This window comes from Macaca nemestrina, chromosome 12 (assembly GCF_043159975.1).
Source record: "Macaca nemestrina isolate mMacNem1 chromosome 12, mMacNem.hap1, whole genome shotgun sequence".
Taxonomy (NCBI): Eukaryota; Metazoa; Chordata; class Mammalia; order Primates; family Cercopithecidae; genus Macaca; species Macaca nemestrina.
This window is the reverse complement of record NC_092136.1, coordinates 115,243,737-115,267,767: the sequence shown is the minus strand read 5'-3', so window position 1 is coordinate 115,267,767 and position 24,031 is coordinate 115,243,737. Positions and strand designations below refer to the sequence as shown.

The 24,031-nt window shown below is 38.1% G+C and overlaps 1 protein-coding gene and 1 long non-coding RNA gene across 15 annotated transcripts in view; one reads left to right on the top strand and one right to left on the bottom strand.

Annotated features, from left to right (window-relative positions):
* LOC105476461 (cell adhesion molecule 1) overlaps positions 1 to 24,031 on the top strand; it is a 338,295-nt gene that overhangs the window by 87,350 nt on the left and 226,914 nt on the right. The gene's annotated exons all lie outside the window — the stretch shown is intronic.
* LOC105476459 (uncharacterized) overlaps positions 21,784 to 24,031 on the bottom strand; it is a 34,061-nt gene continuing 31,813 nt past the window's right edge. For both annotated transcript variants that reach the window (XR_011611084.1, XR_003016784.2), the window contains one exon: positions 21,784 to 22,171. This is a non-coding gene — a long non-coding RNA (uncharacterized lncRNA). The remainder of the gene's footprint in view (positions 22,172 to 24,031) is intronic.

The window sequence follows — 24,031 nt, the reverse complement described above, 5'->3', positions numbered from 1 at the left end:
TAAAGTGTTACACTGAATGCAATTTGCAGCAGGAATTTTTTTTTAAGTGTATAATATGAAATAGTATTTCTGGTTCAGATTCTGCTGTAGAGCTTAGCTGAAGCAAACCCCCAATGGCTTATGCTTTCCTGAGGCTAATAGAATTTTTTTGGAAGCCTGTAAGGGTAGTAGTTTGATATTTATCTCTCAGTTCTCATGTACTATAGGATTTTTCTAAATATAGCCATCTTGACTCTAAATAGATTACATGAAGCAATAGACTAGTAGACTGTCCGTTCTTGTTAAGTGTAATAATCTTAACCACTTGCGTATTCCACTCCCCTTATACCCTCGGGCTATACTATTAAAGAAGTTTCATTTTCTTTTTTGGATTATCAGAATATACAGAGCATAACCACTGAGCCACAAGTGACTTTTGCATTCCAGGATGGGTAAGGCAAATGTTCTCTCTCTTAGTGTGTTTGTAAGATCATACTTTGTTGAAGAAAGACTTCTTTTAATGTGCGAAAGGTAAAAGAGGAAGGAGAACAACATTTTTCTTCATGTCAAGTTGAATTATTTTGTTATTCATTAACATTGCTTCTTATCTGCATCTGAATTAGATATTATACAGTCAGACCCAAACCATAATGTGAGGTAATCAGATCCACACTATAATATCATAAGGATAAATACAGCATCTTCACTACCCACTACCGGTGCCCTTTGCTTTAGGACGACTTGTATGTTAAAATCTGAATTAAATCTATCAGGCATGATCCGCACTAGTCCCCCTTACCCATGGTTTCACTTTTGTTGGTTTCAGTTATCTGTGGTAAACATGGTCCAAAAAGATTAAATAGAAAATTCCAGAAATAAACAATTTATAAATTTTAAATGGCTTGCTGTTCTCAGAAGCATAATGAAATCTCAAGCCATCCCACTCTGTCCTGCTGGGTTGTGAATCATCCTCTTGTCCAGCATCTCCACACCGTGTATGCCACCTGCCTGGTGGTTTCTTACTAGCCGTCTTGGTTATGAAGTTGACTGTGAGGTATTGTAGTGCTTGTGCTCAAGTCACCTTCATTTTACTTATTCTATTTTATTATTAGTTATTGTTGTCAGTCTATTATTGTGCCTCATTTGTAAGTTAAGCTTTATCTTAGGTATGATGTATAGGAAAAGACATAGAATTTATAGGGTTTGGTATATCCGGGGTTTCAGGCATCCAATGGGGGTCTTGGAAGTTATCCCCTGAGGATAAGGGGGACTACTGTAGTTAGTTACTTTAGCATAGTCATGAATTAGTTTGTAAAGATTCACCCCAAGTTTCCCATAAACGATGAGCTCCCTTAGTCATGTAATGCATGATTCAATTAAAAATGTTTTGATTTGCATTTAACTTTGCAGGAATTGACTGTCAAGGTGATATAACAATTTAATGAGCTACTGTGGGAAAATGTGTAGTCCCAAGCCAGACAGTTTTCAAGTGAGTTGAAATCTATTTTCCCTTGGACGGTTAAAGAAAGGTATCTATTGGACCACATTTCTTCCTAAATGCCTCCTCCTCTCCTGTGTTTCTTAAACACACCTACACTTCCATATTGAATCATTGTAAAATCTCTGTTTACATTTAATAATCTCAAAAGCCCCTCAACTTACTGAAAATGCTTTTACTGTATTGTTTTAGAAACTTTTCCCTCTGTTTAATCTCTACTGTTAATTAAATTCAGTGCCCTGTGGCTGATTCGATTCAGTCTAAACAATAATTATATCAATAGTTTGAAGAAGTCAAAATATTATTTAGAGCATTTTCTAATTTTCCTTTTTCACTAGCCGACCACATCTTGTTGCATGCCTGAGTTTTTATACTGTGAGTACAAAATCTATCTGTGTGTGTTTGTGTGTGTGTGTGTGTGTGTGTGTGTGTAATCCTTACAACTAATCAGCATAAAGGGGGTTTGTGGCTACAGTCTTTGATGGTAAACTCAACAAGTTAGTGCTGTGACTGTATGCTGAGTCTGAAAATAAGCCATCTAGGTTTGTGTAGGACAGAATACTAGGATGCCAGATGAATTTAAATGGTGTAGTGTGCTTTATCTGTGGTTGTTGGTTCTAACTGTCTGTACTGCTTAAATACTGATAAGGAGAGTCTACAAGAATACTAGATGTGATTTGTGCTACTTGAGTTTACTGTTACCCAGCAGATTTATTCATTCCATGTTTACAATCTGAACAGTTCGCTTCATATCAGGGTTTAGTGATTCTGATGGGCAAAAATAGAAATATATTGTTTCATATTTTTTTTCACTCTGGAGATTTAATATAAGAAAGCGGCGGACAATTGGCCAAAGATGCACAGCTTTGAATATGATTCCTGCTTTTCACAAAAGTGTGTCTTTGATTATCTCTTCATAAATGCATGACCTGGAGCTAAAATTTTCTGTCAGTGTCTTCTGTGGAGTTGTATATTAATGGTTTGACTTGGCATTATCAGCAGAAGAGCTATGCCACTACAGTATTTAAACTGCGTGCCAGACATGGCAGCCGGTACTGTAGATAATAATGAATTGAAGTTTTCACAAGCCTCGTGGTGTTTTCTCACCATTGTTTGTTTTCGGGGCTCCTTTTGTGTGAACACAAAAGGAGTAGGATGCACCAACTATAGTGAGGCAGATATGAGGTCTTTCCACCCTAAGATCACCTTGGTCTTTTCTTTCATGCAGCTTCTTCCAGGAAGGCTACTCTGATTATCCCAGTTAGAATCAAACTTTAAATTTTTTTTTTTTTTTTTTTTTTTTTTGAGACAGAGTCTCACTCTGTTGCCTGAGCTGGAGTGCAGCGGAGCAATCTCAACTCTGCCTCCCAGGTTCAAGCTATTCTCCTGCCTCAACCACTTGAGTAGCTGGAACTACAGGTACACATCACCAAGCCTGGCTAAATGTTGTATTTTTAGTAGAGACAAGGTTTTGCCATGTTGGCCAGGCTGGTTTCGAACTCTTGACCTCAGGTGATCCACGTGCCTTGGCCTCCCAAAGTGTTGGGATTACAGATGTGAACCACTGGGCTCGGCCAGAATCAAAGCCTTTTTAAAAATTTTAATCATTCCTTGTCTTTATAACTCTTCTGTCATATTCCTCATTTGCTTTGCATATGTCTTCTCTTTTGTAAACTTGTAACTCAAGCAGACTCTTTAAAGCATTTTTTTTTTTTTTTAGGTTTTGGCTACCTGCCATAGGATCTAACAGGTGCAACAAATAATCAGTATATAACATATGAGTGATGACCACTTGGTGAAATTAACTATCAATTTATAGAGAAAGGATGATGAATTTAAGAATAGCCAACATTTCTGTAATCCCAGCACTTTGGGAGGCCAAGACGGGCGGATCACGAGGTCACAAGATCAAGACCATCCTGACTAACACGGTGAAACCCTGTCTCTACTGAAAAATACAAAAAACTAGCCGGGTGAGGTGGCGGGCGCCTGTAGTCCCAGCTACTTGGGAGGCTGAGGCAGGAGAATGGCGTGAACCCAGGAGGCGGAGCTTGCAGTGAGCTGAGATCCGGCCACTGCACTCCAGCCTGGGCAACAGAGCGAGACTCCGTCTCAAAACAAAACAAAACAAACAAACAAACAAACAAACAAAAGAATAGCCAACATTTGAGTAGCCATTTATAGATGAGAAATTGCTCTTGTATGTGTTACCTCATTTGCTCTCATGTGTGTTATCTCATAATAGTAGTATGAGGTAGGAAATAGTTCACTTTCCAGGTATGAAAACTGTCAGAGGTTAAGAGATTTTCCAAGTCACTGCAACCACTCCATGATTTAACTGGGATTTGAAACCAATTTTTCAAGCTCAAAACTCTTCCCTCATTAGACCATTCTGCTAGAAGATATGCTAGTTCTTCCTCATCCAAGTCTAAAGTTGTAGATCCTTTTAAAATGCTGCTAGTGTACAGGAGATCCTCCTTATTAGGGGATAATTGATGCCTAGAAAAGGTCACCTAAGTGAATCTACTTAAATCAGGCACCAGAATTTCACAGTAAATACAGAGAAAGAGATTTGATTGAACTTTATTGTGGAAGTGAAACTAATAATGAGGAATACTATTTTATATTTAACAACATTTAAACTATAATTGCATCTATGCTAATTCTTAGAATGAGCAAAGAATGAAGTGATTGTTTTCCAGGGCAATTTTTCCAACAAAATTGGATGACAAAATGCCACAATGTCCTTATCTTTATGTAAGTGTTTAGCCTGAATTCATTCTTGTGACTTTTCCCTTCTAGTGGTTCTTTGGTCTAACTTTACTAGAAACTCATTGGCTCATGATTTTGCTTGTTATTCAAGCTGTCTTATTGTGACTTTCATTGATTTTACCAAATTCTGTTCCTTTGATGAGATTTACAAATTTATTATTTATTATTTTTATTTTTTTGAGAGTTACACTTTTATATTGCAGTCTGTTTTCTTTGTATATGCAGTATAGAATCTTCCAGAGACCTACAAAGAATATGATTCTGTGGACAGAGATAGACTGTTGTGTTAATTTGGGTGGGGATTAATTTTATAAGTGGTTTCTGTGTTACTTATATATTATGATGACTTTGGCCTTCTGACTAACTATGGGGGCTTGAATGATGAATATTAAGATAACTAGGACTCCCCAAACTAATAAAAATATCATAATCATGTTCTTTACATAGTTGAAGTGTTGGGTGTTTTTTTTCTACTCCCCAATTATCTCCTTTCATGAAAATAAAAGTCCATTGGGCTAAATATAATTGACGTAACAAAAAATAAGCAAATGGTTCTAGAAGAGGGCTTCATTTTAAGGCAGCATTTGCATTACTTAACAGATTAACAATTATATGCTTTGTGTGTATGTGTATATACTTATTTAAGCAGTATTTGCATAAGGAATTCACTGTAAGTGTGATATCATGAGACTGATGGTGGAAATCAGCTGGAGATTAATTTTAGTATAATGGTTAAGAACTGAACTGGAGCCGGGTGTGGTGGCTCACGCCTGTAATCCCAGCATTTTGGGAGGCCAAGGTGGGCGGATCACGAGGTCAGGAGTTTGAGAGCAGCCTGGCCAACATGGTGAAACCCCATCTCTACTAAAAATACAAATATTAGCTGGGCATGGTGGCATGCACCTATAATCCCAGCTACTCCACAGGCTGAGGCAGGAGAATCGCCTAAACCCAGGAAGCAGAGATTGCAGTGAGCCGTGATTGCACCACTGCACTCCAGCCGGGGCGACAGAGCAAGACTCTGTCTCAGGAAAAAAAAAAAAAAGAACTGAACTGCAACCACACTCCCTGGGATTCTGTTCTGTCTTCACCCTTTACTAACTGTGTGATCATGTTCAAATTTTGTAATCTCTCCATGCCAGAATTTTCTTGTGTTGATAATGGAGACAGTTATATCTTTCTCATAGAGTTGTTTCAAGATTTGAATGTACAAAGTGTCTAGAACAGTGCCAGACACATAGTAAGCACTCAGTAAATGTTCAGAGTTATTGTGATTTGATTTTTGTTTAAGATTATTATGAATATTATAGGGTTTTTGCAGAAGAAGGCGATCTGAAGAAAACTGCTTTAAGTTGGCATGAGAATGTTAGGTCTTTTGTTGTTGGCAACAAAGTAATAATCTCAGAAATATTTGTTGAAGGAAAAAACCTAAGTTTGCTGTTGAATGATATATAAAAAACTCATGTTTTTGAGCAAGTATGTTTAGGTCTTCTAACCATTTAAGTGTGTTAAATGCTCCTTATGCACACCTTCTCTTCCCTCCTATGTCTCTTTATTCCAAGCCCCACTCCTGTGGGTAAATAAACCAGATATTTCTTTAGGTTTTTACAAAGAAATCTGAAAGTGACTAATTTAATGGCTGAATGAAATGGTATTTTAAATGTCTTTTCTCAAGTGTAAATACAGTGAAATTGCAGTGAGAATTTATCTTTCAGTTGATTACTTGCTTCAGGTTTTAGGAGTGATGGTGACAGATGAACAGTAATTGAGGTGTGAATAAAATTTTGGAAAAGATAAATGATATCATTTCTTGTGGAAAATATTGCATTCTTCCATTATAGTGCACGGTTGTTTATTAGCTATCTTTAGTGGGGGAAGGACCCTTGATGCTTGTAAAACACCTGTGGTTTTAAATTGGCTTAGGATAGATTAATGGTAAATGATTAGAGACCTCACTGGATTGACAACCACATTGCATTTGTAACTCCAGTGAGGTAGTTGGCACATAAGTGGAGCAGCCCTCCTGTGGGTTATTATCTCTCAGGGCAAGAGAGAAGTACAGTCTTACTGCTAAAATTTGTCTTATACTAAGTTCTTTATTTTAGAATTGGTTGGAAGATTGCATTGTTTTCTTTCATATAGACAGGTAATTTTGAATCACTTTAAAAAAGCAGTTTCAGGGGCTGGGCACAGTGGCTCACGCCTGTAATTCCAACACTTTGGGAGGTTGAGAGTTTCACTTGAGCCCAAGAGTTCAAGGCTAGCCTGTGCAACATAGCAAGATCCTATCTCTAAAAAATTTTTAAAAATTAGCTGGGCACGGTGGTGCTTGCCTCTAGTCCCAGCCTACTTGGGAGGTTGAGGTGGGAGGATCACCTGAGACCAGGGAGGTAGAGGCTGCAGTGAGCCATGATTGTGCCACTGCACTCCGACCTGGGCAACAGAGTGAAATTCTGTTCTCAAAGAAAAGCAGATTCAAAATAATTTTTTAAAAAGCTTAAGTTTGCTTCATAAAGCTGTTTGTAAAAGCAGATTCAGGATTCATTTTTTAATTGCTTAAGTTCGCATTATAAAGCTGTTTCTATGCTTTCTCACATCAACTTAATTTAGTTTTGAGAATAAAAAGCATATATTGCTAAAAGTGAACTAGCATATTTTCAAGCTTTATGTGTAAAAAAAAATCTTGAAGTCTGTTATTAGTGGTTTTGTAAAAATTTCTGTTTTTAGTCTTGTCAAGAGGTGCTTCATAAAAACCAGGCAATTAGAATGAAGAGAATTTCAGTCCTAAGTTATTTGAATTCAAAGCCTTTCCTGTGTTTTAATTTACTTTGTATTTGTTTTTATCAAACTCCGGTCCTATTTGGAGAAATAAAACCATTGACTTAGGGAGTTCCAGCTCACCAGTGAGGGTATTTGAAATTAGAGACCCCAAATCATTGATAACTTTCTCTTGTGAAACTGTTTTAAAATAGAATTTCCAGCTGGGCGCGGTGGCTCACACCTGTAATTCCATCACTTTGGGAGGCCTAGATGAGCGGATCACCTGAGGTCAGGAGTTCGAGACCAGCCTGGCCAACATGGGGAAACCCCGTCTCTACTGAAAATATGAAAATTAGCTGGGTGTGGTGGCAGGCGCCCGTAATCCCAGCTACTTGGTAGGCTGAGGCAGGAGAATTGCTTGAACCTGGGAGGCAGAGGTTGCAGTGAGGCGAGATCGTGCCATTGCACTCCAGCCTGGGCAACAAGAGCGAAACTCCATCTCAAAAATAAAAATAAATAAATAAATAAATAAATAAGAGAATTTCCACTTTCTTTGGCCACTAAGAATTGTACTTTTTTCTTAGTTGTTTATTTTAAGGGTGAAATTCAGTCAGAGACTTTATGGGGTCCCTACTGGGTAGGGCTTCTTTTGCTGTTTAGATTTCACATGGCAGATTGTAGTAAGGCTCTCCTAATTCTTAACATATTTCCAGTTTTTATTAAGTTTAAAAATTTAAGCCTTTCCTATCATTCCATAACTAAATATAGTAATGAAATTTTATCTGAAGTCAGGAACATTATCCAAATCTGATTTGATGTGTGTAGGGTACTGCACATTCATTGAGTGGTACAGATTGTGTTAAATGGGCCTGAAATAATGTTCAGGAAAGAGAATCACTTTGTGTTCTTCTTGACACAAACAGTTTGTCACAGATATGCATTCATCTCCCTATCTTGTTAGTGTAGTCGTTATATTTTTCATTACAAGTTTTATGCAAATCCTGTAGTTTTCCTTGATTAGGTTTACATGAATACATTGCAATTATAAACTGGGTGTTATTAATATATGTGATTAAACATGTAATTAATATGTGTAATGACATAGAGTCATGGCAGAGCTGGGCTCTATGCTGATTTACTGTATAGGTGCTGCATGCACAAAGACACAGTTAGGATTTTATGCTGAACATCTTCTCACACTGTAAATCTACAGTGTTTTGTCGCCAGGGTATATATGCTTTTTCATTTAAGTTCAGGAGAATCCTTTTTATGGTCATGACAGCAACTGGATTATGATTGTTTTTTACTGTGACCGTATCAAATACTCCACCCAGAGAACCCATAGAAGAAAAGTTTGGTGTGATGTCATGGTTCCGTGTGTGCAAGCAACACTGTGCTCTCTGCCAACCACACCCTGGAATGCACAGATTTTACTTATTTGTTTGTTTGTTTATTACATGCGTTAAGCTCCATGTTAAACTCATCTGTTAAATAACCTTTCTCTCTTCTGTCTCTTATGTGTCTGGTTACTTTCCTTCTTAGCTAAATTTCCCTTTTTTTAAACATTGAAGAGCACCTTTCTGCTTTTTTTTTTTTTTGTGATCATCTGTATGTTATATCCTTGTCCATCTCATCATTTCACATTTTTTAAAGCTCTGTAAACAGACATAATGCACCCTCTGCTTCCTTTTTGGCATTTATTCTGTTGCTCTTCCCCCTACCCTCCCATTCTGCCTCTAGACTTTGTTTCTTTTCCTTAGAAAGGAATTCTAAATTAAACTATGGCAAGAAAATGAAAATGGCAAGGGTACAACACTGTAAAGGACTAAAGGGGAATAGAAGTAAGTTAGGTTATTGAAATCTCGATGTGAGGGAATAATGAGGATAACCCAGGTTAATTTTCAGATGTGTCCTTTACCTAAATAATTGTCTGAGACATAGACGTTATCAGAGAGAAGCTAAGAAGCACAATTTGTAAGAGTCTTAAAAGGGTAATGGAAGACACACTTAGGCTTAGCATCGTTAATGGGCAGAGAGGTTCAGGTCATAGTTGATTTGAGTCTGCTTAAAACGTTGTGCAGCATGTTGTATTCAGTGTTTTGCTTAGGATGCTAGGGATGGCCCAAGGGCCCAATAGCTACCAGTGTATAATTTTGATTTGAGTGCTTAAGTAGGTATGTTTTCCTGAAAAAACATGAGCAGTAAAGGTTGACTTGGATTCGTATGCGGCATGTTTCCAAGGGGGACCTGGGAACAGATGTGTTGTCTGTTCTGAATGCATTGGGATCCATCCATGTTTTGCATACAGACCCCCTTCTGTCTGGTGCACTCTGCCCTCTAAAAGCTTCCTGAATTGCTTTGTAAACAAGGCAGCTACTCCAGCTGCAACTGTTGGGTTTGGACTTTTGCCAGCTGGAAATTTATCCCTGCCCTAATGTTATATATCTGGGAGCAGGCAGTGGATTTTTTTTTTTTTTTTTTTTTCTGTAAGCTTTTGGATGCATTTGCTGAGGAAGATCGTCTTGAGTGTTGAGGAACCCAAATTCCTTAAAACTGCATGCATTCTCTGTGGATTATTTTAACCACCAGGTCAGATTTCAGCACCTTTCCTATACTTTTCTCCAGTTACTTAGTTGGGTTATTGCTTCATTAAAAACCCACAATTCCTATGTCTTTTATCTTGGTGAGCCACTTGGATTCAAGAGGACTAGATTCAGCCCCTTGAGTGAATGAATGAAGATTGTTTCTCAAGATTCCTTTCTTCGGTATGCTAATATTTAACAATGAAAGAAAAGAAAGACAAAACAAAAAACCGAAAAACAAAAAAAGGGATAAAGTGAAGAACGGCATTTCTTAAGAAATCTCCTTTGAGGATTAGCATTACCTGGCAGTTGCTAAAGTGACTCTGCGCTGCATGGATTTTACATTGTCTGTATGTTATGTAGAGAGGTGTTGTGATGTCTTCTTTGAGTACCTGAAACGCCGATGTTCTTGTAGAAACTGGAGTTTTGCTTTATTATATTCTTGACTTGTTGATGAGTTTTCCATTTAAGCCTCTTTCTTCCTTCTTTCTTATCTGGCTTTTGAAGTCTGCACAGGTGGATTCCTTTATGCCTTCTCACTAGATCAGGATTTTAAAAATGTTCATTGTTCATCTCTTCATATACGTTATAGCTGCCTGGGCTCCCTTTTTGACCTCCTTGGGCTGATGATGTGTGACACTGTGCAACTAGAGTTGGTATTTGCCAATCTGTATGCCTTTGGTTTATTTCATATTACCGGATTAAAACGAAAATCTGTTTCATTCCAGTAGCAGCAGAAAGCACAAAATCTTGAGGTTCCTGCCAATATTCTCTTTTTGGAACACTATCAAAAATGTAACTTTTCTGTTGGAATAAGTATTTTCTGGCCAACATCTCCCCGCCCGCCCCTGGCTTCTGTGTGATGAAATAACATTGGCTTCTTTTAGCTCAAGATTTGGACTATTTAGGAGCCCTTTCATATAAGAAATGGATGTCTTAACTAATTTTCTTGGACTAGAGTTGATTATGAATAAGTGCTAGGAGGAGGGGCTATGTAGAACCTTTGTGATGTAATATGGCATAGTAAAAGCAGGACTAAAGGAGATTTCTCAGGATTGGGATGGGGGCATATCCTTCCTATGTCATATGATTTTAGGTCAGTAACCAACACAGTTGGGAACTTCCCCACAGCTTTTGGCCGCTCCTCATCTTTGAAGAGTGCTGGCCTGCATAGTGGGATAGAAATCCAGGCCTTCATTGATTTATTCCTTTTGGTTTCAGTCCCAGATCTTGAACTGTGCAGGGATTTAAACTGATCAGGGACTAGCTGTAGTATAAAGAAATGAGCTGTTGTGCTTGGGGGAAAAAATTGTTGTTTGAAGAACTGAAATCGACACATTTCCTTTAGGCAGAGGAAAGTTAATACATTGGAGTGTTACTATTTTTTAAGGGGGCCATCATTCCATTCTCATTTCCAGTGTTCCACATGTAAAAATAAGAAACAGTGGGGCTTTTGTTTTAGCTGTTGCCAATACCAACATTTACTACCTCCTTTAGAGTTTTTTTTTAAAAGGGCTCTGTTTGACTGAAAATTTGCTTAGGGCTGAAACTTGTCATTTAGTTTCTGAGCCTACAGGCAAATTGCTACCACCCCCCAACACCCAGCCCTTTTAGAACAAGAACACTTTTTAGGAATTTGATAATTAAGGAGCTTTTTTGGCATTTAAAATTGCTTACCTTTCTTCAATACACAAAAACTAAACTCAACTCTGCCTCTTTTTTTTTTTTTTTTTTTAGACAGAGTCTTGCTTTCCTTCCGTCACCCAGGCTGGAGTGTGATGGTATGGCTCACTGCAGCCTCGAAACCCCCAGGCTCAGGTGACCCTCCTGCCTTGGCTTCCCAAGTTGCTGGGACCAAAGGGCACACACCACCCTGCCCAGCTAATTTTTAAATTATCTCTAGAGACAGGGTCTCACTATGTTGCCCAGGCAATCTTCGTGCCTCTGGGTCCCAAAGTGTTGGGATTACAGGCATAAGCCACTGTTCCTGGCCAACTCTGCCTTTACATGATAGCTCACCCTTTCAAAGTTAAATTTGAAATAAAAGTGGTCCTCTTGGCTGGATTTTTGAAACCTTCCTAATGTGGAATATCAGATTGTTGGGTGCATATCTAGGCATTTCAGCAGCACGTAATGAAAACAAGTGCTCCAGCCTTTCTATACCAAGATGCTGCTGACCCACATGCCATACCTGTGCTTTGGTGCTTTTTCCTTATGGTCATGGTAGATTTGCATTGAACTCATCCAGTGGTTCAGCTTGAAAGACCATAAGCCAAGGTTAGGGAACCATAGAACTACATATTTTGCCTTGTGAAATTAATATTTGAGAGAAATGGATTCAGGTCCCTGGCTTCATTGTTAACATTATCAACCAATAGCACCTGCAGTCTTGGAAAAGTTCAGCGAAGAGGTGAATGGGTTCTTTTTTAGCCTTCACTCAAACCTCTGTAGCACATCTAAGGCTAGAGTATGTTGATCTTTCAGGTAGTGAATCATTACGGTTTCTCCTGGTGAAATTCAGCAGCAATCGCACTTCATACTTTAGTGTGATGTGGGAAAGTGCCTCTCTTGTACATATACCTGACACTAGATGATTACATTTTACCGTGCTTCAACTGTGGGGGCATTTTATCACTATATATCACTTCTTTTTTTTTTTTTTTGACAGAGTTTCACTCTTGTTGCCCAGCCTGGAGTGCAATGGCACGATCTCGGCTCACTGCAACCTCCGCCTCCCAGGTTCAAGTGATTGTCCTGCCTCAGCCTCCCGAAGTAGCTGGGATTACAGGCGCCTGCCACCACGCCCAGCTAATTTTTTTGTATTTTTAGTTGGGACGGGGTTTCACCATGTTGGCTAGGCTGGTCTGGAACTCCTGACCTCAGGAGATCCACCCGCCTCGGCCTCCCAAAGTGCTGGGATTACAGGCGTGAGCCACAGTGCCCGGCCATATCACTTCTTAACATACAAATTGCTTAGTAATATATAACCTAATCTTTATTCTTTATAAATATTTTATTATTTATTATAATGATGTATATAATATATAATTATAATATATAAATATATAATAATTATAAGTATTTTATAATGCAGATGCTTTTTACAGGTGTATATTTCACATGTATTTATTCTTTATATTATGGAAAATAGGATTTTGTTAGTTTAATCTTCAGTAAAGGCATCTTAAATGATCTGGATTTTTAAAAATTGTTTTGTTTTAAAAATCAAACCTCTTTAAAACATCTTAACATCTTTTATGTATTCCGGGGTCTAGCATTAAAACATCTTAACATCTTTTATATATTCTGGGGTCTAACGTACTCCAGAGGGATTTGGTTAAAATTTTTCTGAATAGAAATCCTTAAGGAAGCAAGTGAATATATGAATAATGAGGGAGGAAGTATTTGGATATTTTTAAGGAAACAAAAAGGCAGCCCTAATTTTAGCATATGGGGTCTAAAGATACCATTTACATTTTTATACCAATATAAAATCAAGGAGAAAAGAAATATCCCCATGAGAAAACTGAAAAAACCAGTCAAAATTAAGCAAAATCTAATTGAAGAGTCATTTAAGAGTAAAGGCCTATATTTTATGACGCAGATGCTTTTTAAAGTTGTATATTTCACATGTATAGAAAAGTTTATAGAACCACACCTAGCTTTGTCACATCTTAACACTGTGCCATGTTTGGGTGTCCTCTCTTGTGTCTGCCCCCTCCCTCACCTCATTCCTTATCCTTCCTCCTAGGATTAAACTAAAATCCTGAATTTACTGTTTATCAATCCCATGTCCATTTCGGTCATGTTCCTACAAACATGTTTGTCTATGTATAGGGTGTAGTATTTTTGCATGTTTTAGATAAAATATTAAACATAATGATATAAATACTGTTATGCTGTTGTATTCTGAAATTTGCTTTTTACCTTCATATTCATTTGTGAGATTCATCTTGATGCATGTGGCTCTGGTATACTTATTTTCGCTGCTATATATATTTTATGTTTTGTGAATACCACTGTTTATTTATTCTCCTATTGATGAACTCTTGCTTGTTTCCAGTAGACTGTTACTTCCAGTGAAAGGATGACCATTCTTATGCATGTCTTTCTGTGTGCCTTCTACTTTTGAATGTGAGTAGGAATTTCTCTAGGGTAACACCTGGAAGTGGAGTTGCTTTGGACATCTTTGGCTTTCTTGGATAAAGCTGTCCCTCTCCCACGTGTTTGTGCTCATGACTGGTAGCATAGGTGCTGTGAGAGAACTCCCATAGCTTCGTATCTTCTTCAGTTCCAATACTGGTATTGCCAGGGAATAAGATTTTCATTGATTTGATGGTAGTGAAAACATATCTTCTTGTTTTAATCTGCATTTCTGCTGGACACACTGGCTTGCACCTGTAATCCCAGCTACTTAGGAAGCCGAGGTAGGAGGATGGCTTGAGGCCAGGAGTTTGAGACCCACTTGGGCAACATAGCAAGACCCCATCTTTAAAAAAATGAAAATAAATTAGCCAGGATTGCATGCCTATAGTCCAAGCTACTTGAGAGACTGAGGTGAGAGGATTGCTTGAGCCTAGGAGTTCGAGACCAACCTGGGCAACATAGTGAGACACTGACTCTTTAACAACAACAGCAAAAATCTGCGTTTCACTGACTTGTAAGGTGGAGTATCATTTCACATTTATTGGCCTGTTGAGTTTTCTCTTTGTCAGTTTCCTAATGCTCAGTCCTTTGCCTGTTTTTCTATTGGATTATTTTGTTTTGTCTTTTTTTTTTTTTTTTTTTCTGATCAGGGTCTTGTTCTGTGGCCCAGGCTAGAGTGTCTCACTGCAGTCTTGACCTCCTGGGCTCAAGTGATCCCCCTGCCTCAGCCTCCCAAATAACTGAGACCACAGGCGTGCACCACAGTGTCTGGCCTTTCTTCTTGATAATGTGGAAATGTGGAAATTCTTTATGTTCTGAATATTAATCCTTGTCGGTTATATGCATTTAAGTATGTGGCTTGTTTTTTATTTTTATTTTTATTTTTGTTTTATAAAACTTTTAAATTAATTTTAATGCAGACAAACTCAGTCTTTTCCTTTATGGTTTTGCTTTTTGCTTATTTAAAAAGCCTTTCCTACTTCTGAGGTCATAACAAGGTACTTTCTCTCCCTTTCTCTTTTGTTCTTCTAAAAGTTTCAGAGTTTTGCATTTTACTTTTGTTCACCTATCTGGAATTTTTGTGTATGATATGCAACAAGGGCCTAATTTTTTTTTTTTTTTTTTTTCTGATACAGAGTCTTGCTCTGTCGCCCAGGCAGGAGTGTAGTGGCATGATCATGGCTCACTGCAACCTCCACCTCCCGGGTTCAAGCAATTCTCCTGCCTCAGCCTCCCAAGTATCTGGGAGTACAAGTGTGCACCACCACGCCCAGCTAATTTTTGTATTTTTCATAGAGACGGGGTTTCACCATGTTGGCCAGGCTGGTCTCGAACCCCTGATCTCAAGTGATCTGCCCGCCTCAGCCTCCCAGGGTGTTGGGATTACAGGCGTGAGCAACCGTGCCCAGCCTAATTTTATTTTTTTCTATGAGGGTATCTGGTTGTTTCCGTGCTGCTTTGAAACACACACACACACAAAAAATATATATATATTTTTTCCCCTAAGAACTGACTTTTGTTTTTGGAATTTTAAAACCAATTTGAACTTTAAAAAACTAATTTCAGGCCAGGCACGATGTCTCATGTCTGTAATCCTAGCACTATGGGAGGCTGTGGAGGGCAGATCACTTGAGGTCAGGAGTTCGAGACCAGCCTGGCCAACATGGTGAAACCCTGTCTCTACTAAATACAAAAATTAGCCAGGTGTGGTGGCGCACACCTGTAGTCCTAGCTACTTGGGAGGCTGAGGCAGGAGAATTGCTTGAACCCGGGAGGCGGAGGTTACAGTGAGCTGAGATAGTGCCACTGAACTCCAGCCTGTATGACAGAGGGAGACTTCGTCTCAAAAACAAACAAACAAAAATAAATAAATAAAAAACTATTTTCAGACTTACCAAAAAAAAAAAAAATTGCAAAAACAATGCCAAAAATTCCTATAGATGTTTCATCTAGATTCTCCAAATGTTAACATCTTACATAACCACCGTAGACCCATCAAGATCAGAAAGTTGGCAGTGGTTCAATACTATTATCTAATCTCCAGACTTCATTCAGATTTTCCTGGTTGTTCTCACTAACAACCTTTTACTGCTCCAGGATTCGATTCAGGATTACACATTGCATTGACTTGTGATGTTTCTTTAATTAATCTGTGACTGTTTTTTTCAGTCCACCTTTGTATTTTCTGACCTTGACAGTTTTGAAGAGTACTGGCCAGATATTTTGAAGAATGTCCCGCAGTTTGGATTTTTATGATATTTTCTTCATGGTTGAATTTGGTATGCATTTGTTTGCAAGAATGCGATTTGTGTCCTCAGTGTAACATATGAGGAAGTCTATAATGCCCATTTATCCTGTTATTGGCAACGTTAACTTCGATCATTTGGCTAAGGTGGTGTCTGCCACGTTTCTCCACAGTGAAGTTACTGTTTTTCCCTTTGTAATTTTAGCATGCATTCTTTCCTGTGGTGTTTGCTAAATGATTTTCTATTTCCATCATCCTTTCCACATTTGTTAGTTGCAGTTCTATCAGTACCATTTATTGAAGAGTCCATCGTTTCTCTAGTGAGTTACATGTTTACCTCTGTACTGATTTATAAATCTACTTCCACATCTCTGCTAGCACCTGCTGACTCCCTACCTTTAGGGTTTTATACCCTTTTGCCTTCTCACCAGCAGCATACAAAGGTACTATTTCCCCTCAGCCTTATAAACGGAGTATACAGGCAAACTTGGAGTTTTGCCAGTCTGATCAGTGAAAAACAAATGTATGTCTCTTATTATTAATAAAGTTGAGCATTGGTTCATATGTTTTGGGCCATTTTTGCTTATTCTTCTGTATACTCCCTGTTTATGTCCTTTGCCTATTTTTCTATGGGAATGCTGGTATTTTTCTTTTAGATTTCTTAGAACCTTTTTTTTTTCTTTTGTGTGACAGTCTCACTCTATCGCCCAGGCTGGAGGGCAGTGGCATGATCTCAGCTCACTGCAACCTCTGCCTCCTGGGTTCAAGCTATTCTTCTGCCTCAGCCTCCTGAGTAGCTGCAACTACAGGCATACACCACCACGCGCAGCTAAGTTTTGTATTTGCAGTACAGACAGGGTTTCACCATATTGGCTAGGCTGGTCTTGAACTCCAGACCTCATGATCTGCCCACCTCGGCCTCCCAAAGTGCTGGTATTACAGGTGTGAGCCACCACACCTGGCCTTAGGAGCTTCTTATGTGAGGCATTATAATTCCCTTGTCTGTGATAGGTTGCAAACATTGTTTTTCCAAGTATATCGTTTGTCTTTTGGCTGATGGCATTTTGTTTTGTTTTGTTTTGTTTTGCTATGCACAAGGTTTTTTTTTTTTTAATACATTTTTATGTACACAAAGTTATTTTTTATTATTTCTGGATTTGCCTTTTCTCTATCTTTATAACAGACTTCATGCAAGTTTTCTTTCAAAAGTTACGTGGGATTTTTTTGTGGGGGTGTTGGGCTTTTTTTAAAAAAAGACTTAATTTTTTCGTAGCAGTTTTAAATTCACAGCAGAATTAAAAAGAAGGTACAGAGATTTCCTTGTCCCCACACATGCATAGCCTTTCCCGTTATCAACATCCCCTACCAGCGTGGTATGTTCGTTACAGTTGATGAACCTACACTGACACACCGTCACCACCCAACGTCCATGGATTACGTTAGGGTTCACACTTGGTGTTGTCCATTCTGTGGGTTTCAATAAATGTATAATGACACATATTCATCATTATACAGTATTTTCACTGCCCTAAACATCCTCTGCCTTCTGCCAGTTCATTCCTTCCTCCCTTATATCCCTGGCAACCCTGATCTTTTTTTTTTGGAGATGGAGTCTTGCTCTGTCACCCAGGCTACAGTGGCACAATCTCGGCTCACTGTAACCTCTGCCTCCCGGGTTCAAGCGATTCTTCTGCCTCAGCCTCTTGAGTGGCTGGGACTACAGCCATGCGCCACCATGCCTGGCTAAATTTTTGTATTTTTAGTAGAGGTGGGGTTTCACCATGTTGGCCAGGCTGGTCTCAAACTTCTGACCTCATGATCCATCCGCCTCGGCCTCCCAAAGTGCTGGGATTACAGGTGTGAACCACCGCACCTGGCCCACCCCTAATCTTTTTACTGTCTCCATAGTTTTGTATTTTCCAGGATGTTATATAGCTAGAATCATACAACATGGTTGCTTTTTCAGTTTGGCTTCTTCATTTATTAATATGAATTTAAGGTTCCTCTATGTCTTTTCATGGCTTGATAGCTCATTTCTTTTTAGCACTGAATACCATTCCATTGTCTGTATATACCACAGTTTGTTTATTGATTCACCTAGTGGAGGACGTTTTTATTGCCTACAAGTTTTGGCAATTATGAATAAAGCTGTTATAAACATCTGCGTGCGGGTTTTCGTGTGGACATAAGTTTTCAACTCTTGGGTAAATACCAAGGAGCATGATTGCTGAATTGTATGGTAAGAGTATGTTTATTTTTGTAAGAAACTGCCAAACTGTTGTCAAAAGTGGCTGTACCATTTTGCCTTCCTGCCAGTAATAACTGAGCGTTCCTGCTGCTCCACACCCTCCCCAGCATTTGGTGTTGTCGGTTTTCTGGATTTTGGCCATTCTAATAGGTGTATAGTGATACGTCATTGTTGTTTAATTTGCATTTCCCTGATGAAATATGATGTGGAGCATCTTTTTGTATGCTTATATATATCACCAGCAAATAAGCATATATATATATAAAAGATATATATGATACATATAAGATATATATGATAGGCTGGGCACGGTGGCTCACACCTGTAATCCCAGCACTTTGGGAGGCCAAGGCAGGCGGATCACGAGGTCAGGAGATCGAGACCATCCTGGCTAACACGGTGAGACCCTGTGTCTACTGAAAATACAAAAACTTAGCTAGGCGTGGTGGCATCGGCGCCTGTAGTCCCAGCTACTCGGGAGGCTGAGGCAGGAGAATGGCGTGAACCCGGGAGGCGGAGCTTGCAGTGAGCCGAGATTGCGCCACTGCACTCCAGCCTAGGGGACAGAGTGAGATTCCATCTCAAAAAAAAAAAGATATATATGATATATATGTAAGATATACATGATATATATATATAAGATATATATATATCGCCAGCATATATATATGTAGGTCTGATTTTGAGAGTATTCTGATATATAATGTGAAGTATGAATGCAATTTAATTTTTTTCCATTGGCTGTCCACTTGTCCAAACATCATTTATTAAAAAGGCCATCTTTTCCCACATTGATCGGAGGTGTGATCTCTCATCATATACAATTTTCTATGTGTACTTTTTTTCACTTTCTGAGCTTTTTGTTCTATTGTTCTGTTTCTTCATGCAGCAAAACCACACTCTTCCACTTGTAGAAGCTTTATAATATTTTAAAATATCTGGTAGTGCCTGCCTCTTCCCTATCCCGATGTAGAACACAGACACACACATACACTGTTTTTCTTTTTTATGTTTTCTTGGTAATTATTTGGTTGGTTTGTTTTTAATTTATATAAGTTTTTATAGCCAACAGACCTAGTTGGCATCTAAGTAGCTGGCATTTCTCTGCTATTTCTAGAGACTTTCTTTGCCACCTAGTATTGACCAATTCTTTGTTGATAGGACATTTATTCTGAAAAAGAATGAGCATTTTATATAGGCTGGGTGCAGAATTTTGTACATATATCATATGTTTCTGGAAATTTAAAGTTTTTGTGGGCTTCTGAAGCAAATTATGAAGTATGTGTAAGATTCAGGGATATCCTACAGCCTGCTCTCATATGATGTTCATCATATAGGTCAGTGGGTAGACCGCAGGTGGACTGTGAACTGGCTAACGCTATATAAAAGAGGTTTCTATATGTGATTTTTCTGGAGAGAAGATACATCAATCTTTTAAAGATGTTTTATCATCACAAAAAGTTAGACTGTTCCAGGTAAAGGTGAGAAAAAGACTGGAATTAAATACTCTGTAAAAAGATAATGAGGATGGCTTTGAAAAACTGAAAGATGAAAAAACAGCTCTTTTTATATTATTGTGCTCAGGATACACTGACTATAAAATTAAAGTATATTTTAATATATTAGTAGGTAAAGTTTCTAAGAGGTAAATGTCTACGTTTACAATAATGGTGTTTTCTCTCATATTTCTTTTAGGTAAGTGACAATCTTATGCTCGGATACATCAGCTTCAAAATGGATGGATTTTGAGGGTTTCCTTCCTCTTCTCTGATGCTGTAGTAGTAAGTCATACTTCTCGCGTGTGCTCTGGTCTGGTCTGAGCCAGGGGATTGGCTTGACAAAAGAAACTAGATAATTTCTTGTAAACACTTTGCCTTTTTTACTTGATATACATGTTTTGTTAAGAACTCTTTGTATGTGTAGTCTCTGAGATTACACAGAAGAATGAAAGGACCAGCTTCCAACTTTCAAGAAGACTGGATTTTAATAAGAATACAACAGAAAGAACTTGGGTTTTGGAGTTGTATTAGGTTTGAATTTCACTTTTTCATTACTGTGTGATAACTCAGTTGGATATCTTTTTCTTCTTCTACTTCCTCATTTACTCAGTAGGTATAATAATAACTACCTATCAGATTGTTGGGAAGATTAAATCAGGGAATATCTATCCTTATCACAGTGCTCCAATATATAGATTTTGTTGCTCATTTCTTCTTTCCAGCTCTATCCCATGGCTCAGAAAGAAACAACAACGTCTAGAATGTAGAAAAATAGAGACTAACTCTCCTCTCCTGTTATCTGAAGGGTCTTTGGCTGAGATTCAGGAAATCTTGGAGACCAGTCACCAAAGGATTTTGTAAAGGAATCTGTAGTGGGTCTAAGTAGGCACTTTTCAAAGCCTGAGCCATCTTCTTGAATGTCACAGTCACATTAAAAGAGCCTAGTTAAATGTGGCTTAGATATTGTTTCACAAGTGGCCTTAGTGGAATCCCTGTAAATAAATATGTTAGAATATTAAGTTGGGAAAATCTTCTTTTGTTTAATCTAAAATGGAATTTATACAAATGACTAAAGAATGTAAGCTGAGATTGTTTGATCTCATGTGATTCTTTAAATAATTGTCACATTGTTGTGTTTAGAATTATCTAGCTATCTGGCCTAGTAAACAGATGAGCAATATTCACTGAGAAGGAAAAGTATATACAATTTGGTTTGGAAAGTGGAAGAGAACCATGCCTAAGTTGGAGAGACACAAGTGAGAAAAGTCAGGGGGAAATTCAGGCATGGGCATTTTAGTTCATATGGCTCAAATACCTCTTATCCAGTGGCATAAGGCCTGACTAGAAATGTTCCTCTCTAAGGAGATGCTGGGGCCAAGGGAGACTACAGTTCATTGCACATTCAGAGATTAAAATATCTCCAAATTAGTTCCAGTGAATCATTTTAAATTATTTTAAAAGCCCTTTATATTTTAATCAAAGCCTATTCACGACCAGTTAATTTGGATGGCACGTTCTAAAATTACTTTCTCCCAATGATGTGTTGTACCATTGCCATTGAATGCAGAAACCTCATGGAAGAGGGGATTAAGGAAATTTGAAAGTACCGAGGAGCTGTTGATCTTAGTTGAGTGTTTACTGATTTATGAGTAGATTAAGATTTCATTCTTGACATCTGATTTGGATGGGATAATGAGTAATGATACTCTTGTAGAGAGGGTGAGTGATTCCACAGGATGCCAAAAGTGTAGCAATGTGCCCATTTCCCCAAATATTCAGGGAAGACTTGATGCTGTGGCATTGCTGTAGTACTTTCTTCAATATTTGGATGTAGTCTTTGGGTTTAGGAGGTATTGTTCTAACCATCTTTGGTATTCTCAAAATTTTTATCTACCATTTTGTTCATCTGTTCTACAATTAGCAAAGGGGTGCATGCCTTGTTAAGAGTTCTAACTGTATGGCACACTTCCTTAGTCATTAAGGTAAACGTGATAGAGTACAATGTCTCTTATTGTCACTTGAGAATTAAAAAAATGAGCTATACAGATCATGTGTTGGTTCAAGTTTGACTTTTATGCTCTGTTATTCTCACTTCAAAGTTGATGAAACTGAAACTCAAAGAAAGAAGACCTGCCTTGGGTTACATATCAATTTATTGATAGAACTCTAGGCCAGTGCTTTTATTGATAATGATCTTCATTCTGCTTCTGTTTGATTGGGGAGGAGCCTTGTGCTTAGCTGTACTATTCTACATCTTGATACATAGACTTTTCATTTTGTGGGAGATCAGCAGCAGCTCCTTGGAAGTTGTTCATTTTACAGTTAGCTAAGGTAGAGGGGCTGGTAATGTTCAGTTTCTCTGTGCCGTTCTCCTGATATGTTGGCTCAAGATACCAGAATCTATCTTGGAATGTTGTGTATTACCCATTAGTTACCAATCTTCTGCAGGGAAAGAATATAAATAGGAGAAAAAAGAGATGGACAGGATGAATTTTTAAATTATAGCACTGAGTAACAACTGCTAGTCATGAAGTTTTTGGCAGTTTGTTAGAATCCCATTTTAAAGCAATAACACACTCAGAGTTGTATTCAAACACTGAGATAAATGCATCAACCTAAATTCATGGTTTTGTTTTTTTCCATGTAGCTGCTAATTATTGAACATAACGAGGCTTATTCATAATTTCTTTTCTCCTGCTTGATAGCCATAATCCTGTATTTGTGCTGCTGTCATTCCCATGGTAACAGACTAATGTCTGAAGCATAAGATTATTAAATACAGAACAGTACATTAAAATAATGCTAAGGTTCTGACTTACAGAGAGACTTTCACACTGGGGCAAACTTCAAAAAAAGAGAACACTTATACAGAAAGCAATTTACTTGGCCAGTAATGTTTAGTATTCCCATAGCTATTATGGAAGAGATTTGTTTGAATTATAGCCTCTTCCTTCCCAGCCCATCATCTCCTTTGGCTTTGCAGCCAACTCTTAATCTGATGTTTATGATGTCAGCCTGTTGCCATGGGAGTTATTCTGTCACAGATGTATTGTGACTTCACTGCAGGACAGAAGCAGTGGAAAATTTAGGATGATATAGAACAACTCTAAAGTTAATCTCCTGCATATCTGTTTTGGAAAAGAAGTATTCCCTTCATCTTTATGTGCTCCTAAAAAAAAAAATAAATAAATAAAGTTAGTTAAGTGGTGACTTGTTGAAGGTTGGCCAACGAATATTGTTGAAATGACCAAAATGCCAAAAGCCACCACTAAGGAAAACATGTTACGTAGCTCAACCCTAGCTCTCTGAAGAGTGGTCAAGATTTATGTTTTTAATCCTATGCTACAGTAATGAAGCACAACCATGTCTGTAGCACATAAATTGATACACCATTTTTTCTGTTTTCCTTGTAAAGGACTTTCTTCTATCTTAAATCTAATGTGGTCACATTCACAAGGACATGCACCCTTTGCTTCCACCGCCAGTGACAACCACATCTTTATTATTCACAGGACATATGTGGAGGCCCTGCCAAACAGAGAGGCATCTCTGGAGTCAAATTGTATAGTGCTCATAGCACGTTAGCATTATGGTCCCTCAGGGGCCCCTTCGTCATCTGGTATCTGGGACAGTCCCCCATTTGGATGGCATAAAAATAATCTAGGTTCTTTCCTAGGGATGAGAGATTTCCACAGAGTTAAGCTAAGTACACAGGTGATCCTGTGTGCATGATGAAGTCTTTGAATGTCATGAACCAATAGTACAAATGGAATGCATGTACCTTAAATGATTTCTTTAAAAAAGAAATATGGGATAGAAGGAGAATAAAATGCTACGTAACAAATAAAATCTTTTGGGCTATTTTTAAATAATATATAAAATTAGAAAATTAGCTACAGTGAGTCTTTTTTAAAAAAAGTTGGAATTACAGGGTTTAGGATTTTTTTCTTGTCCTCTTCTTCCGTGTTTGAACTTAATAGACAGTTTTAATATCCTTCCCCTTATTAAAATAAACCATTAAAGTAGGCAAGGTTAAGCAAGTTCACATTTCAAACATCTCTGATTGCTGGCGATTTGCCACTAGAAAGCTGTGGTAGTCACCTTGGAATCTGCGTACCTTTTTTTGTGTTTATGAGAATAATCTCTCTTCTGCTCTCTCACCCAAATCAGCATCCTTCTTAAAAGACTGGGGCTGTGCCGTAGAAACTCATGTCAGCATAATATGCCATGTACCTCTATCATGATTTTTTTTCAGCATTTTGTTGAGCCAGCTTCAGAAACAGCAGTGAGTATGTGTGTAAA